Here is an 18466-nt window from a genome sequence, read left to right as displayed (position 1 = left end):
ACCTGGCTATGTGACTTACTAGCTTTGTGAACCTGGACTTACCATTCAACCAGCCTCTGCCTCAGTATCTCATCCACAAAATGAGGACTGGGATGATGACCTGTAAACACGTTTTCTGTCCTAAAGGTCAACCAGTTCCTTATCATCTAGGTTTTCACCATCTAACTGCCATCTGTTCCCTTTTGCACTATCCATTGTGAACATAGCAAACAGCTGTTTTCCAATGTGCCTGCAATAGCTCTTCAAATACGTACTTGAAGACTCTTATGACTGCCCACTTGACTCCCTCTCTTCTAACGTAAGTCAATGTCCCAGATGGAGTCATGTGGTTAGCTAGATGTTTGGAATAACTCATGTAGAGTCATATGTCTAAACTGGGAGCTATAAGGAAGGGAATACATGTGCAGCAAAGAGCTGTTTGCTTTCTCAACATCTTGTAACTGAGAAAGGCCCATAACTCCCAATCTCATTTCCTGGGAATTCTACCAGCTGCGATAGTGATCACAAAAGTTGCAAGAAAAAGGGATTAATAACCTTGATGTGCTGACAATCTAGCCCAGAAAACTGAACCTACACAAACTATGTAATTGGTAAATTGTATAGAACACATTATTATTATGTACTAAATCTGGGGGTGTACCCTATAAGAGTCACAGAAAGTTAGACAAAAAAATGGTTAGATGAGGGGTACAGCATGCCCCAGGGAAAGTCAATTGCTCTGTGGGAGGTTAGACCCTGAATCACTGAAGACAACATGACTTACTTGGGAAACCATGACACCAACCCAGACTCTAGTGGGGGGGTGATCTTCAAATTAGGGGTGACCTGGGGCTCTACCAATAGAGTTCTCTCAAACCCACCCTAATGGGGTAGTTTAGAATAGACTATCTGACAGGGCAGTGAAGGCAACTGCAAGCCAAATGTCACATTGCCTTTCTATGTTCTAAGTCAAGGATATTCATTTCTCTCTTAACCTGTAGATTAACTTTCTAGTCCATTTAATGCAAACCATCGCTGAATGGGGATCCTATGAAATGTGTCACTTTGAAATTGCAGAAAGTTATTTTTTCTTTTTCAAACAAGTCATCTTTGGAAACAATACACCAATAAGAAAAACTAATTTCACAAAAGAAATCTTAGAAGCAAATGATTTATAAATACTGTCCTCCACCTAAGATTCTTAGTTTTAGAGCTTCTACCATGTCTTCTTTATTTCAAAATACAAATACCTATAAGGAAGGAAATACTTTGAAAACTGTTATCATAATATTTTATGTTTTGAAGATGAACAGTTTTCTTCTTCCTGTTCAGGGACTTTGAATTACAAAATTTCTCAAAAAGGCAGACATGGAGAAAAGTTTCATCCACCTCAAATTCTGATAACATCCATGAAATTTAATTTGAGATATCTCATAACCAATATTTTATAAACCTGTCCTTAAAAATGAAGGGCATGCTCTCAACACTTCCTGTCATGAAAAGTCTTCCAACAGGCAAAGAAATAGGTATATCCATGGTTAAAATCTCACAGCTGTCACATTATTTAGCTCTGCACAAATGAAAAATCCTATTACCCAAAAATGGTTGGAGAATCTGTAGCTGTCATTTGGCAAGCAGATGCATTTCCACATTGTTTTAGTCATACCCTCCCTTATACAGATATGAACCCTGGAAAATATTTAATTAAACATAACTATGTGGTCTGAAAAATAAGTCAAAATAAGAAGCTAATGCTTTGTCATCTTTAATGTTGTTATGCAATTCATTACAGAAAAGAATACACACTCCCTCAAACCCCATCCTCCAAAAATTCAAAAGAGCACATTTAATTTTTTTTTTCTTGTAGTAGCAGGGTCTCACCATGTTACCCAGGCTGGTCTTGAGCTCCTGAGCTCAAGCAATTCTATTGCCTCAACCTCCCAAAGTGCCAGGATTACAAGCATAAGCCACCACGCCTGGCCAGATTTAAATTTAATTTTTTTTTTCATTTTTTTAGAGACAAGGCCTCTTTCTGTCACCCGGGTTGAAGTGCAATGGCACAGTCATGGCTCACTGTAACTTCAAACGCCTGGGTTTAAGCAATCCTCCTGCCTCAGCCTCCCAAGTAGCTGAGACTAGAGGCACGTGCCACCACACCCAGCTAATATGGCTTATGCCTATAATCCTGGCATGTTGGGAGGCTGAGGTAGGAGAGCTGTTTGAGCCCAGGAGTTCAAGACCAGCCTGGGCAACATAGTAAGACCCTGTCTCTACAAGAAAAAAAATTAAATCTGCTTTTTTGAATTTTTGGAGGATGAGGATTGAGGGATTGTATGCTCTTTTCTCTAATGAATTGCTTAACAACATTAAAGATGGCAAAGCACACCTAGCTAAGTTTTAAGTTTTTTTTTCTAGAGACAGGTTCTACGTTTCCAGTATGGTCTCAAACTCCAGGCCTCAAGTGATCCTCACACTTCAGCCGCCCAAAGTGCTAGGATTACAGGCAACAGCCACCACGCCCAGCCAGATTTAAATTTTAAAGGACAACAGAACAAGTAATAAAACCTCCCACTTTCTCAAGGTCACAGAAGAGACTTTCATACAACCAAAGTCAAAAGAATCCAAATAGGCATCACATCTCTCCATGAATTATCCCCTGGTGAGGAAACTTGCATTTATCAAACTTTTCTGCTTGCTTGGGCTTGATTTCTACTATTTGTCTGGCATTTGAAAGGAGAAAAAAAAAATCATTATATTGCTGGGGAAGTACAGGAAGTAAGTCTCAAACATGAATTTGTATTTCTTTCTGAAAACAAAAGTTCATTTGAGGTTTATACAGAACTAAAAGAAAAGCAGAATTTCCAGGAATTGCTCCAGGAATTCATGGAAAGTAGATCCAGTCATCATTTTTTTCTAATAAAGCAAACCAAGAAAGAGACGGTCTTTCGAAATGCCTAGGTTTCCATTCCTTTACAACATCACTAAGGAGAGGTTAAGTGGCTGTACTTTGGTCTCCACATTTATATCTCAGTATTACTGCCTACTGAGTTACCTTGGCAAGTTACTTAGCTTCCTCACTAGTAAAATATCTACTTAAAATTGTGTTATAAAGGACTACATGCACTTAGTCTGGTATGAGTCCACAGTAAACTTATATTAGCTGTAATACTTATATTAGCTAATATAAGTAATAGCTATTATGATTACTACCACTACTGCTAAATTTATTTTCAGCATCCCAAATAAAGTCACATCCCCTCATGGAATAATGTTTGCATTTTATTTTCTGAAATGACGATGGCCTGGCCCTAGGCTCACCATCAGATCTAAAAGACATTGAACCCTCTCAGCCAGAGCACACTAATGTGAACTGGGGTCTAGCCTACTCTATGATTTAGGCAGCAGAAGAGGCCGGATACTTATGCCCAGTAGACTGCGTTACACTCATTTAACAAATGTTAATTGTGTCAGGCACAATTAACATGCCTAGTCTGTGCCAGGCATGGTACCAGGGGCTGAATTTATTTGCTCATGGTCAGCACTTTCACTGTGTTCTCTAGAGCCCAAGGCTGTGTTTCTTTACTGTAATGTGCTGCTTAGGTTAAAAAAAAAAAATTAAAAAGTTACATAGGAAACATTTTCCAGGGTGAAACTAACAAGAATAGTAAAGGCCACTCCAAACCATCGTTTTCTATTTTCTTCCTTATATTTCTATAATATAAAAATTTTCACCGACTTTTTAAATTTGATAAAGCAGATTATTCCCAGATGAGTTTTTACCAAATACCTGCAAGAAAGAATGGCTTACGGTGAGCTGGCTCTGAAATCAGCAAACTGACAGAACAGGCCACCATGCCCTTCCCTTATATCTACCAAACTGCAAATAGTGCTGGGAAGGCTGCCACTCTGGGACTCCCATAGGACCCAGGAAAAGTAATACACAAGCACAGAGCATACACATAAGCCATCATCACCAGGGAAATATGCTCTAAAAACTCCAGGTAGGTGGCTAGGCACGGTGACTAATGCCTGTAATCCCAGCACTTTGGGAGGCTGAGGCGGGCAGATCACAAGGTCAGGAGTTCAAGACCAGCCTGGCCAACATGGTGAAACCCCATCTCTACTAAAAATACAAAAATTAGCTGGGCATGGTGGCTGGCATCTGTAATCCCAGCTACTTAGGAAGCTGAGGCACGAGAATCATTTGAACCCAGGCGGCAGAGATTGCAGCGAGCTGAGATCATACCACTGTTGCTCCAGCCTGGGTGACAGAGTGAGACTTCATGTTGAAAAAAAAAAAAATAGTCTTTGTTATTGTCCCTTTTGCCAGCTACAGCCTATGTGATCTAAAAAAAATCTTAAGAAGTCTATGTTTGGCCGGGCGCGGTGGCTCACGCCTATAATCCCAGCACTTTGGGAGGCCGAGGCGGGTGGATCACGAGGTCAAGAGATCGAGACCATCCTGGTCAACATGGTGAAACCCCGTCTCTACTAAAAATACAAAAAACTAGCTGGGCATGGTGGGGCGTGCCTGTAATCCCAGCTACTCGGGAGGCTGAGGCAGGAGAATTGCCTGAACCCAGGAGGCGGAGGTTGCGATGAGCCGAGATCGCGCCACTGCACTCCAGCCGGGGTAAGGGGGAGAAAAACTCCATCTAAAAAAAAAAAAAAAAAAAAAAAAAAAGAAGTCTATGTTTATACACAGCTTCCTCAGCTGGCCATACCCCACCTAGCCACTCACCTATCTTATATCACACTTTAGTCTATACCCACTGATCTCAAGACCAGAACGTTTTTGTTGCTGGTGGTGTTTGAGAAGGAGTCTCACTCTGTCACCCAGGCTGGAGTACAGTGGCACGATCCTGACTTACTGCAAACTTCATCTCCCAGGTTCAAGAGATTCTCCTGCCTCAGCCTCCCCAATAGCTGGATTACAGTCAGGCACCACCATGCCAGCTGATATATATATATATATTTTTTTTTGCATTTTTAGTAGAGATGGGGTTTCACCATGTTGGCTAGGCTGGCCTTGAACTCCTGACCTCAAGTGATCCACCCGTCTCAGCTTCCCAAAGTGCTGGGATTACGGGTATGAGCCACCACACCCAGCCTATACTCACTGATCTCAAGTTCAGTTTTTTTGTGAGCCCTCCCATTCCTGTTCCTTTTAAAACATATGGATCATCACAGCTTCTGACACTCCCAAAGTTCAAAATTTTAAAGCTTAACACTTATTTCCAAAAGATGAAATCTGTTTTGGTTCATGGAATGATTAAAAAAAAAAAAAAAAGTGAAACTTTCTTAAGCACCCTCTTCACATGCCTAAATACATACAGTCTTGAGAAATGGGTCCTTCTCTTCTGTAAAGACCAATAACTTCCCAAGTCTTTAATATTTTCAGAATCTTAGCCAAAAACAAACAAAAAATAAAAAATAATTGGCTTCACATATGGGGCATTTCATGGTGTGTTGAAGGGATCTCCAAGTCCAGTCCCAGGTTTGATGATTCACTAGAATAACTCAACAGGACAACATACAGTCGTACTCACAGCTATGACTTATACAATGAAAAGATACAAAGCAAAATCAACAATGGAAAAAGGTGCATGGGTGAAGTTTGGACAAAACCAGGTGGGAGCTACCAAGGGTCTTCTCCAAGAGAAGTCACACTGGACACAACAAGTTGTGACAACAAATCTGAAATGTTACCAACCAGATAGTTCATTAGAGATTCAGTGCCTAGAGTTTTTAATGGAGACAAGTCATGTAGGAACCCCTTCCCTGGCATGTATCCAAATTCCCAAATTCCAGACTTCTAGAAAAGCAGGTGCTTGGCATAAACCATATTGTTAGCACAGTCTAAGCACAGTGAGCTACTCATATCATTTAGATTTGTGGGAATCCTCCTGAAATCCAAGTTCCCTAATGCCAGCCAGAGGCCAACTTGCAAGCAGGCCCTTCTATGGATAGGTAGTTTCATATTCACTATGTTAATTCTTTTTTTTTTTAACCTGGCAACTTTCATTTAATTTTGTGTGAGTGTGTGTGTGTGTGTGTGTGTGTGTGTGTGTGTGTGTGGTGTTGTTGTTAATTCTTTTCTGCACACATGGGAATGAAAAGACAGATATCTAACTAATTGATAACTGCCCAGTGACCACTAAATTCTTAAATCAATATACTGAAATCCTCAAAAAGACAGTCAATATAACTTGGCACTTCAAAATATATTCATTCAGCACACTTGTACTAGGTCAGCCTTCTGGGCTCTGGGCATTAAGGAAATAATAAGGCCCTTCAGTCCTGGTCCTCTAAGAACTTCTGGAGCAATAGGGAAGATAAGATGAGAACACAAAGAACAATAACACACAGTGGTATGTGATGATGGCCATAAAGGTAGTATAAGCCAAACACTAAACCAGTTAGAGGAGGGAAAGAAAACTTCCTGCCGTGACGAACCAGGAACTTTTCAGGAAGAATTATCATAGAGCTACAGTTTTAAGAACATCTAGGATTTCAGAGTTAGAGACAGGTTAGGAAGAGCTCAAAAAAGGTGACTAAAAGTCCATAGAAAACCTCCCATCTCCTTAATCACATGCATGACACTCTCCATGATCAGCTTGCTGCCTACTTCACTGGCCTCAGCTCCTGCCAGCCTTGCCTTGAACATGAAACTATGCTTGCCATACTACTTCCCAGCCTTCTTGACCTGATTCCTATTCACCCACATCTCCTCTCCTATGCCACCTCTTCCAGGAAGCCCTACCTTGGCACTTGATCTCCCTTCCTCTCACCACCCCACCTCCCTCATCTGTGCTCACATCTGACTATGAAAATCACACTGAGTGGTAATTATAGACATCTACACTGGACTCTTAGCTTAAAACAATTTCTGACACAGAAACATAGAAAATACTCAGTGAGGATCTGTCAAATAAATTAACTTTTGTATCCAAATCCGATAATCTTCCCGCTAAAGCATGCTGACCTTTTTAACAACAAATGATCACTGTTTAATAATAGTTTAAAAAGAATAGCAAGAGATTTTCTGTAAACATCATTCACACCATACTTAAGCATTTAACTAAGCTCACAGCCTTGGTCACTGTACCTACAGGCGGTGACACACAAACACATCCTCAAGGACCTGACCGTTTCCATACACAGTTCATCAGTTTTGGTGCTTTGGTCTCAAAGGAAAGAGCCCAAACCAGAATCTATCAAAGGACTAGACTGAGACTTGACTAACACAGTGAAAAGGGTTTGGGGACTGGCACATGAAGGTTCAAAGGTCTAGTATTCCAAAAGCCCAATGTAGGATGTCTCCAAGAGTTTGCTGGGTTTCTGTCACCCAGGCTGGAGTGCAGCAGCACAATCATGGCTCACTGCACCCTTGATCTCCTAGGCTCAAGTGATCTTCCCACCTCAGCCTCCTGAGTAGCTGGGACGACAGGTGTATGCCAACATGCCCAGCTAATTTTTTTCTATTTTTTGTAGAGCTGGGGTCTTCCTATGTTGTTCAGGCTAGTCTCAAACTCCTGGGTTCAAGAATCCTCCCACCTTGGCCTCCCAAAGTGCTGAGATTACAGGCATGAGCCACCATGCCTGGCCCCCAGGAGTTTAAAATGCACAACTTACTCCCTGTGCACTGAATGTCAACCCAAGACTCGCTTTCAGTTCCTGGATGCTCAGAGTGTGAACTTGGGGAAAGCATGCCAGAAAAGGGAAAAAACAAACACATCCACTCCCTCCTCACTTCCTCAAACACCAAGCAAATAGCTGTGCTCAGTTCCCCAGTAGAGTCACATCTGTCCCCTGCAGAATCTGACAGGTAGAGCCACGTCTCCTCCACATCCTTGGCTCCTGGCCACACATTATTAATAGCTTATGCGGGGAAGCAGGTGATTGTCTTCACACTGAGGCACCTCTAGTTACCAAGGCTAATCTCCCCAGTGGCTTTCCCCAAGGAACCCAGGTAATATAGTTTTCCCTCTGGTCTGGATAAAGCAGACAACTATCAGGAAAACATAAACACAGGCCTAGAAACACACAAACACACATCTGTGTGTACGTGTGTTGGATCCTGACTGCTTGGAGAGAAGGGCCACCTAGCTTCTTGCCATTTCCCACAGATGATAGTTTTGCAGTCTGAGCCTCTCTGCTCCTCCCTCTAAGAAAATCAACAGCTGCTAACCACAATAGTGCATGCTAAGCACAAGAAATTCTACAAAGCACTAACCAAATTCAGCATGTGTTAGGCATCAACTATCCCTAGAATCTTAAACTCAATTCTGGAGATACAAAAAAGGACCTTAAACTTTTTTTTCTAGATTTAAGTTTCAAGCATTTTGCCAGAAACATACCTTGCCCTTTATTGAAAAGTGGTAAATATGCTTAACTCAAGGCAAGACATATTTATCCTCTTGGAATAATTTGGCTCCAATATGATCCAGTACATAAATTAGTATATGGAGTCACCATTTTCCAACACATTATGTACTTTCCTGTACAAGTCTTGAATAGCAGCACCACTTCTACAAGTACCATTACCTTTTACCAAAAAAGTTTTAATATATGTATCTCCTTTACACAGACAAGTGCAAACAAGTATGCCAATCAACCCCAAACCCATCTTCCATACCATGAGCAGTGTTATTATTCTAAAGAGAAATTTCATTATCTCACTCACAATATTGAGAAATGTCAAAGATCAAAAGGGCAGTCTTCAAGATAAAGGATAAGATTTTAGCCTCATTTTCACCTTTGGTGAAACCCCACTAATTAGCAGCTCTACCAACTACAATCTGCCCTGTATGCCAACTCAGTAGTCTCTCCCACTTCTCACTATCCCTGCTCTCCCTGCCTCCATGACTTTGAACTTGAAATATACTTCAATGTTTCCTCCCCACCACACTCTCCCTTTTTCTTCTTTTTCCCTTTTTTTTTTTTTTTTTTCCCGCCAGAGTCTCACTCTGTCAGCTAGGCTGGAGTGCAGTGACATGATCTTGGTGCACTGCAGCCTCTACCTCCCAGGTTCAAGTGATTCTCCTGCCTCGGCCTCTCAAGTAGCTGGGATTACAGGTGCCTGCCACTAGGCCCAGCCTCCCAAAGTGCTGGGATTATAGGAGTGAGCCAAGGGACCTGACCCTCAGTCTCTTCTTAACCTAGCAAACTCCCACTCAGCCACAGGTCTAGCTTATCTGTCATCTTTCCTTCCTACATTCCCAGGCAGTTGCTCTCTCAGCAACCTTACAATAAGCCATACACTCACTAGAACACTCACCACCCTGTACTGTAAGTACTACTTCACCACTGTCACTCTCAATAGCAAAGGGGAAAGGAAGGAAAGTGAAGGGAAGAAAGGAAAGGAAGAAAAGGGAAAGGAAGAGAACTAACGTATTGAATAGTGACCCTATGTATCTCACAAAGTCAGAGGCTTTAATATACTCATAACCCCATCTTGAGAGAAAATGAATGCAATTTTTTCCGAAAAGGAAGTTGAGACTCCTACCCCTAAGAAACTCAAAAGCTGCCAACCACAGTTAAGTTAGTTGCTGTAAGTGGATCCAAGTTTAAATTCAAGCTCATCTGATTCCAAAGCGAAGTTTATTTCCACTACAAAGTTGCCTCTATGGGAAACATGGACACTAGTCGAAAACACCTTCTTAACCATAACCCCTCTCCCATCACTTTTTTGGCCACTATGTTTCATAACTCTGGCTTCCACCTATGATTACACCTCAAAAACATCTGCTATAACCATCAGATGGCCAGGTGTCACTAGGATTCTAGCAAGAACACAGTGAATACATTTGCAGAAATGTGGTATGATAATTCAAAAAGATTCAAGAATGCACATTATAAAACTGTAAAAGCGTGTCTTATCTAAGTGGTCCTGCTAGGATAACTCCTATAAAAATTCTTCATCTTTATAAAATTCTCATGTCATCTACAACAAGATCAGCTTCATTTCTTCTCAAGTTCTTCAGTATATTTTCTCTCACTTACCAAGTTGTGATGTCCCAAAGTAAACTGTAATTGGGGTCTTCTTGCCAGTTCTCCAGAGTAGTATTACAGTTACTCTAGTCCCAGGCTGTGCTGCTTCCTAACTGCAGCAGTAAGTTGCTGACTTCTCAGGTCACGGAGCACTAGGAGAACCAACTGCTTTTCCCGGAAGATTATGTCAAGTCCATCATTACATCTCTATGGTAAGAGAAATATCCTAGGTTTTCTGGAGCAATCCTAGTTTTGAATATTTATAATCTATTTCAAGACTCATGACAAACCTATGTCTTAACACAGCATTCAGTAAGCATGAAAATAACATCTTTCCTTTAAAGAACTCCCCCAAAAGAGGCAGTACTGGGTTGAAAAGAGCAGTTTTCAGACAAAGTAACCTGGGCTCAATTGTTTGTTCTGCCATTACTACCTCTGTGACCTTGGGCAAAGGACTTCTCTGTGCTTCCATTTCCTTATCAGTAAAGTGGATAATTACCACCTACTTTAGAGAGTAGTTCAGCCAATTAGAGGAGCAAGGACATAGCAAAGGAACTGACATAGGGTTTGCACTATAGATAACAGACATTCTGTTTATTATGTTCTTGTTATTTGTAGCATCCCTAAAAGGAATGGAAAAGAAAGATACCAATTTTGCTTTTCTAAGTAAAGGAGCACAAATGATGTGGTTTACTTGTACTCAGCTTCCTAAACACAACACTTCAGTTACTACATTCCAGACAGTGTTGATTTTTTTTTTTTTTTTTTTTTTTTTTTTTTTTTGAGACAGAGTCTTGCTCTGTCACCTAGGCTGTAGAGCAGAGGCCTGATCTCAGCTCACCACAACCTCCACTTCCTGGGTTCAAGCAATTCTCCTGTCTCAGCCTCCTGAGTAGATGCAATTACAGGTGTGTGCCACCATGCGCAGCTAATTTTTGTATTTTTAGCAGAAACAGGGTTTGACCATGTTGGTCAGGCTGATCTTGAACTCCTGACCTTGTGATCCACCCACCTCAGCCTCCCAAAGTGCTGGGATTACAGGCGTGAGCCACCGCACCCAGCCAGTGTTGATTCTTAAATAGGATACATCACTTTGTAGTCTGGTGTCACCCCCTGATATTTCCTGAAATATTTACACTTTATTAATTATTACTATCTCTGTGTAACAAAATTTTCTAAATTTTTAGAACAAGCCCATTTTCAAGGGTTATCCTGTGTGGTCAAAACACTAAGCAAAGCTATGTACCCTCATTCTGCATCTAGAATTCAGTTTGCAGCTCCCTGATTTCATGAACAGTAGAGCAGAATACAAGAGTAGGGTGCAATCATATCATATTATCTTCCAATGAACCAAGGCATGGGCTCTGGAGTCAGACTGCATGAATTCAAATCTCTGTTGTTTTTCTTATTGGCTGTGTCACCTTGGGCAACTTATTTAACTTACATGGCCTCAATTTTCTCATCAAAAAATAGAAACAATCATAGTACCAAAAATAGTATCAGTAATAGATTATTGTGAGGATCAAATAAACTGATGTAGGTACAGTGCTTGGAATAGTGCCTGATACACAGTAAGTGCTCAATAAATGTCAGACAGCATTATCATTCACTTGCCTCACAGGGTTGGAAAAAAACAGCCTGAAGCAATTATACATAATACAATATGTTACGTCAGCAATAAAAATACTATATCAGGAAAAGTACATTTAAAATAACTGAGGAAAATGAATCCTACATAACCAGATACTACTCCTAGGTGCCATTATAGCAGTAGATCCATTGTATCTGCAGATTGAATGCCTGTGGCTCCAATTATTCATAACTTACCTTGAAGACATCACATAGAAATTGTACTTAGATCAAAAATAGCACCAGATAGGAATGAGGTGGTGAGTCCTTAGCTGGTAAGTCTTTGGTCAGCCACCCAGCAACAGCATCTCAATCTGTTGTTGCTGGTTTTCATCAACTATAGGACCTCATTTAATTCTCTAAACAATCTTGTAAAACAAAACTGATCATTCTCAGTTTCTAGACACATGGAGGGAATCATATGCTATGAAAATAGTTGCAGTTTTGGGGATAGCAATGATCTCAGGATGAAAACCCCGAACGTGTCACAAGATTGCAGTACTGAAACAACCATAGACTATATCTTAATGACAAAGTGCCAGGTGTAGTGGCTCATGCCTTTAACCATGGCATTTTTGGGAGGTAAAGGTGGGAAGATTACTTGAGCCCACGAGTGCAAGACGAGCCTGGGCAACAGAGTGAGATCCCATCTCTCAAAAAAAAAAAAAAAATCAAACTGAAAACCCAAATCTTTTAGTTATATAACTCAAATGACTAGTCTAAAACTCACAGTAGTAAAGAATCTTCCCTAAGGAATCTAACACACTACAGCTCAGCCTTCCTCCCAACACACATCACTGGCAGAGGGGATGGGAATGGTCAGGGAATAGATCTGACTGAGCATCTTAGCTTGGCCTGGGATCCAGCCCATGCCCTCAGCCTCACAGCCCTGTATTTTAATCAAGTGACTCAGCCAGAGGCCAGAGAGCCCAGGCGCCTGTGGCCGGGAGTGATGGCAACACAAAACACATTTGTCTAATCAGAAGCTAGTGGTGATGGCATCCTTTCTGTCAAGACTTACAGTGAAACAATGCTTCTGCAAGGGAAGAAAAAGAAACTTATATTCACTCAGAAATCAAGTGATGCCTATCCTTCCCCCTCTAACTCTGAAGGCAAATATGTGGAATTGTTTGCTGGGTCTCTTATATCTACCTACCCCCAAATATTTCTTGATGCATTTATAGAAAGAAGAGGACTTATCTAGCAATAATAAATCGAATCTATACTAGCAGCTACAAAGAGTTTAGAAAGTATGACATTAGGACATGCTCTTATCTTGGCCTTCTTTTCTCAATCATCACTACAAAGGATAACGCATAGGAAAGTGTTTTTGTAGGTTGCAGGTACTTCACATATGTGAAGAAGTCACTGCAGTCATCTGAGGACATTGCACCACGTTTCAGCAGAGTGATTCATTCATTCTTTTCTTTGTTAATTTATTAATTAATTTAAAATACTTACACTAAGTTCCCACTGAGTGCCAGGAACAGTGCCAAGCTATGTGGATACAGAAATAAACCACAAGTTCTGAGCCCTCAGGGGCTCAGTCTTTTCCCAAATTGTTCTTTTCATCTCCATCCTATTCCAACCACAGCTGCACGTCTCTCTTCTCCCTTTTTCCTTCTCTTCCCACCCTCTCCAGTTCTGAGCCACTTAAGAGTGAGGTCATGTGCTTCTCCCACATTCTGCAACAGTCCTAGCATAGGGCCAAGTGCCCAATGGGCACTAGGGGAAAATATTGTATTTAGTGACTTAAGAGGCAAATAATTAGTGAAATATGTGGCTTTATTACCATTTTTAAAACCTGCTTTCATTATACTGTATTTCTGTCAAGCTACCTCCCCGAAATTCCCTGAAACACTGTGGCTGTCTAATCCTTTAAACATTCTCTGCATTGTCAGTAAAAGTAGTATAATTATTGTACAGCTGTCAGTAATTTTTTAAAGTTTACGAAGTTATATTTATCAAAGTTTTCCTATATAATTTTTTTAAAATCCCCAAAATTCCCTGAAAGCAGTTCTCTCCTCCTAACAATCTTAAGAGGTTATAAATTAATAATAACAAATAAATGAGCAGAAACCACTCTCCTTTCAATTATCTGTGGATCATGTGTTCTGCATGAGAGCAGTCAATAGAGGAGACCCTTAGAAAATCAGGAGGGAGCATCAAAAGCTTGAAGCAGAAGAAAGTGGAAACATGTTCTGACATCTGATTCTTTTGGATGTGGAAATTCTCTAACAGACTTCAACTTGGGAAACGATGAATGGAAAATAACCCAGAATCAGATTTTTAAGACTGGAAGGAACCTCATCTGTTCCAACTCTCTAGCTTTATATAGAAACCAAGGCTCAGGGAGAAGGTGTGACTAAACCCAGATCGCACAGATTGTCTTTGGCAGATGCAGAAGTTGAAACCAAGCCACCTGCCTCCGAATGCAGGGCCTATTATCTCCTCAGAGCGGCCAGGAGCACGGTGCACACCTGACAGCAGTCCTTGAGGTAACGGCTACTGGCACTCATATGCCCCCACAGGTACACTACCTTTCCAGTTGCTCTCATTGCTTCCTCCTAGCAAGCCTCTGCCTTTCTTAGGGCAACTAGAGACAGCTCCCAGGAGCTCTGGGGCTTCCTGTGTAACTGAACAACTCTCTTGGATGGCAAGCCTGCTTTCATTCTATAAAATGAGACTATTTTCTGTCCTCTCCTGTTCAGGATTGTGATGAAGATCGATGAGATACTAGTCACCAAGGAAACCTACATTCTTTGAGGAAAACTTGAGTCCCAATAGAGCATTTACATCATGATCAAGTCCTACTAATACCAAGAGTTGGATTCCAGGATTTTATAAAGACTGACAGTGTTTTTAATGTCTCTGTTTAAATATCCTAAAAATATTAATAGCACACACACATGCAGGCAATCTAAGTAACAAACAATAACACCTGACACTTGATCCTTATCGTGACTCTGGTAAGTGAGGATAGAATTTGTTCATTATCATCAATTTACAGAAGAGGAAACCAGCTCAGAGAAGCCATCTGTCTTGCCCAAGGTCACACAGGTAATAAAATGAAATTCTGGGGCAATGAATTTCTCTAGGACCCGTTTGAATTTTCTGCAAATTACTGTGCAAATTAGTTTTTGAATTTTCTGCTCAAATTTTGCACCTCAGCAACACTAAAGAGCTACCTTTTCTGTTATATTTGAGACAAACATTTAGCAAGAAGTACAGCTTGACCCTGCATTTTCAACAGCAACGCCATGGACCAGCACTCATCTCTCCAGGAAGACAAACACAGGGGAGTTATGAGGGGTGAACTCTGGGTCTTACAAACAAGATTAACCTTCATGATGCTTTTAATTATTCATAATTTATTCTCCACATTCTTTCAAAAACAATCTCAGATGGCTCCTAGCTCTGACAATAATTCAATCAAAAGTGTTGTATTCACTTGTATTTTTTTTTAATTTATTAATATAGATGCAAAGAAAAAGATTTAAAAGGCTATATCCCAAGTTTTGCTTTAATTGTTTCTGAGTATAGATGTATTGATACTATTATCAATGTTAATCTGGATCTTATCTTTTTGCTGCAATACATATGTTTAGTTTTGGTAATAAGAAAAACAATAAAGGATATTTTTATTTTTAAAAGATTCTTCATTCTGAAAAATGGGAAAAGTGGATGTCTCCGTAGGGACTGGAGAAGCTCTATTACTGTGACTCAGAGAATGGAAAATGCAAACCCTAAGCCCTCTAGAACCTTGGTTCTACTGCTCGATCTGGATACTTGAAGCCCCTAAGAATATATAATGATCTGCCTGGACACCAATTTTATTCAGATGTTTTGAAGAAAAATCTTTATATATTTAAACCAAAGTCCATATATTATTAAATCAAATGAAAAAACTGCGTAAGTGCAGGAGCACTTGTTGGTCTTCTTTTCCATTGCTGGGGTCTTCTATGGAGAAGTTTGGTAAGCCCTAAGAAAAACATTATAATCTTATCCCTCACCCCAACTTTTGAGAGACTGACAACCTCATTAATACCAAGGAAGTTTTCCTCTTAATTGGAAAAAAAAAAAAAAGCCACATTTTTCTTCATCTACTGTATCTTTAAAAATTCTTTATAAAACAGGTGACCGGCAAACATATTTCCAAGGAGCTCTGGAAGCCTACACAGGTGCAGTTCACCCTACCTACCTTGCCCAAAGAGGAGAAACACCTAGACTAGCATCTGGGTTTCGAAGATGGTGGAACCTGGGTTTCCCCTGGGCTGCCTCACATTTCTACAAGGCAGCAGACCACTCTGCACAAGGTGCTAATTCATTCATTCCACAAATGCTTATTGAGCAAAACCTGAAAAAGGCCTCTTACGGGACAGTGGAATCATTCACCAGCCAACGGTTAGGGCTAACCGGTCAGATGTGGACAATCAATCTTTCATTAGACCCCAAACCACCTCTAGGATAAAGCAAACAGGGCTCTGCCCCACCCACACACAAGCAGCTGGGCAGGATTAGGTAGGCCTTCTAGAACAGGACTGCTGCTGAGACGCTAAGGCAGTCACGGATTACCTCCAGAATAACGGAAACTCCTGCACTATAAATGACATAATAGCTCTAAGATGTTTTGCACAGTGCCTGACACCTGGTGAGAACTCAATAGTGTTACATATTTTGGTATTCCAGCTTGCTCTTACTGAAGGAGCACAAAGAAAGTGTAAAGAACACAGGTTTTAGAATCAGATTGGATTTGAATCCCAGCTAAGCTACTTCCTAGCTAAGTGAATAAAGGAAGCAATCGTTCTGAGTCTGTTTCTCATATATAAAATAGGGTATAGCATACTACCTCATGTGGCTTTGTGACAATTAAGGATATATTTATTACATACAAAGAAGTGTCTGGCCCATAGTAAGTACCCAGTTAACAGTCAACGTTGCCCTGCTGCCGTCCCCACACCTTCTCTTCTCCTTCCTGGCTGCTCTTGATGGGCTCTGCAATCTGATTTCACCTGGATACCACGCTAGGGGTGAGAACGGGCAGAACAGGGGAGAACAGGGGTGAACAGGGGTGGAGGAAGGTGAGAGTAGGGAAATGCTGGAGACCTTCCATAGAAATCCAGCCAAGTTATCAGTCCCTTTCAATCAACCTACTCTATCTGGCTGCTCCATCCAACAGACAACAGGGGTCACCATCGTGGTGGGGAAGGGCTGCCATCAGGGGGACGACGGCAGTTGGCATCCATCCCACCTTCCAGGGTCTCTCTGTCTGAAGCCCCAGCGGGCTTCCTCTGCACATCCCTCCCGGGCTGTGTGGCTGAGCGGGCTGACAAATGTGATTCATAGCTTGTTCTTATCTAGGTTTCCATCTCAACCCTGTGCCCAAAGCCCTGGAGGCTGTTGGTCACAAACCAGCACTAAATGAAAAGAAGAACTTTTCATTAAGGCAGGAAGTGGAGCCCCTCAAGGTCAGAGGGGATTTACAAAGGGAGGAGGAAGGAAAGGGAAGAGACGGCAGGACTGGTGCAGAGAGAGACCCACTTCCTATATGCTGGTGGAGCCCTGTGCCTTAGACGCTGAAAGCAGTCGTTTTTTGTTTTTTTTGTTTTTTTTTTTCCACTTTGAAGGATGATAAAGCCCACTCGTGTGGTTTATAGCTCGTTGTGGGACGAGGTGTGAATATGGAAGAGAATTCCAAAACAAGTCTTATTTTCAAAGAAGAAATCATTCCCTGGCCGACATTTCCCAACACCCCACCGGTAAATAGGTCCTAACGCCCTACCTTTCTGCACCTGAGCAATCTGAGGGCAGTTACTCTGCAGCCAGGTCTTCCCAGCACCCAGCCTCAAGCCCAGGTCAGTCCCTGAAAGGCCCAGAAAATTCGAGAGCCCAGCAGAACCCCCGCCCACCCGGACATCCCAGCTTCCTGGCCGCCTGGGCAGCGGAGGTGGCTCTGGAGTAGGTGGGAAACTGAGGAAAGGAGTTTGCCCGCTGCCAACACGCAGTTTCCATTTTAGAACTCGGAAAACTAAGGAACATCATTCTACACCACCTCCCTCACTTCACAGAGGAGGAAGCAGAGACCGAGAGAGGGAAACAAAGTTGCCCGAGGTAACACAGCGAGTGGGCAAAGTAGAGACTGGAACCTGAGTGCGCACCTCGGAGTCGCTGCCGGGCAGGGAGCGTGCCTCGCCATCTCTCTCGTCTTCTGGCCCCCAGACCTCGGCCTGGCGTTGCAAACCCCGCAGCCCCCGGCACGGCGCGTTACCTTCCCCCGGGCTGGGCGCTGCGAGCCTTCGCTCTCCCCACGGGCGCTGGCGGTTCTGCCTGGCTCGCAAGCGCACAGCTCAGCCCGGGTGTCTCCCGGCGCTGTCAACGCGGAGCGCTGTGCGCCAGTCCCCCCCGCGGGCGGCTGGCGGCGCGCAGGGGCCGGTCCTGGGTGCCTCGGCCAATGGCGCTGCGCCCGCTCCCCGCCCCGGCCTCCCCGCCCGGCACCCAGCGCCCGCCAGCCGCGGCTCTCTCCCCTTTTCTCCCCCTGCCCTCCGCCCCGCCTGCTGTTTTTCTCCCGGTCCCAGCCTCTTCCTCCAGTGTACCTTGCCCCGAAACAACTTGTTTTCTGTACAAATAAAGAAAGCAGCATTGTTATTATTATCATCATCACGGCGGTTTAGGGGGCTTTGGAGCCCGAGAGCATGGAGCACTAGGAGCCCCTGCCCTCCAAGTGGGGACAGCCACCGCGCAGGGAAAGGGGCGCGGAGGGTATGGAGACGGTCCTGGGGTGAGTTGTTTTAACCCTCGGGACGTCAGTTTCCTCACGTGTGAAACAGAAGAAGAAAAAAAGCCTTACGGGTTGTTGAGAGGATTA

General features: G+C 42.5%; 1 protein-coding gene across 18 annotated transcripts in view; it reads right to left on the bottom strand.

Annotated features, from left to right (window-relative positions):
- The window catches only part of SYTL2 (synaptotagmin like 2), a 115420-nt gene extending 97413 nt beyond the window's left edge, over positions 1 to 18007 (bottom strand). For 5 of the 18 annotated variants that reach the window (XM_032295944.1, XM_032295946.1, XM_032295945.1 and 2 more), the window contains exon 1: positions 17760 to 17988. The gene's annotated coding sequence lies outside the window, so the exon portion shown is untranslated. Of the gene's footprint in view, positions 1 to 17759 lie in introns of all 18 variants that reach the window. The other 13 variants (XM_032295933.1, XM_032295935.1, XM_032295939.1 and 10 more) reach the window with 6 other exon arrangements.
- Positions 18008 to 18466: the final 459 nt, after the last annotated feature.

Source organism: Sapajus apella, unplaced genomic scaffold (assembly GCF_009761245.1).
Source record: "Sapajus apella isolate SASKATOON/1434 unplaced genomic scaffold, GSC_monkey_1.0 scaffold34, whole genome shotgun sequence".
Lineage (NCBI taxonomy): Eukaryota > Metazoa > Chordata > Mammalia > Primates > Cebidae > Sapajus > Sapajus apella.
Note: the sequence above shows the minus strand (reverse complement) of the source record. Positions and strands in the feature narration are given on the sequence as shown.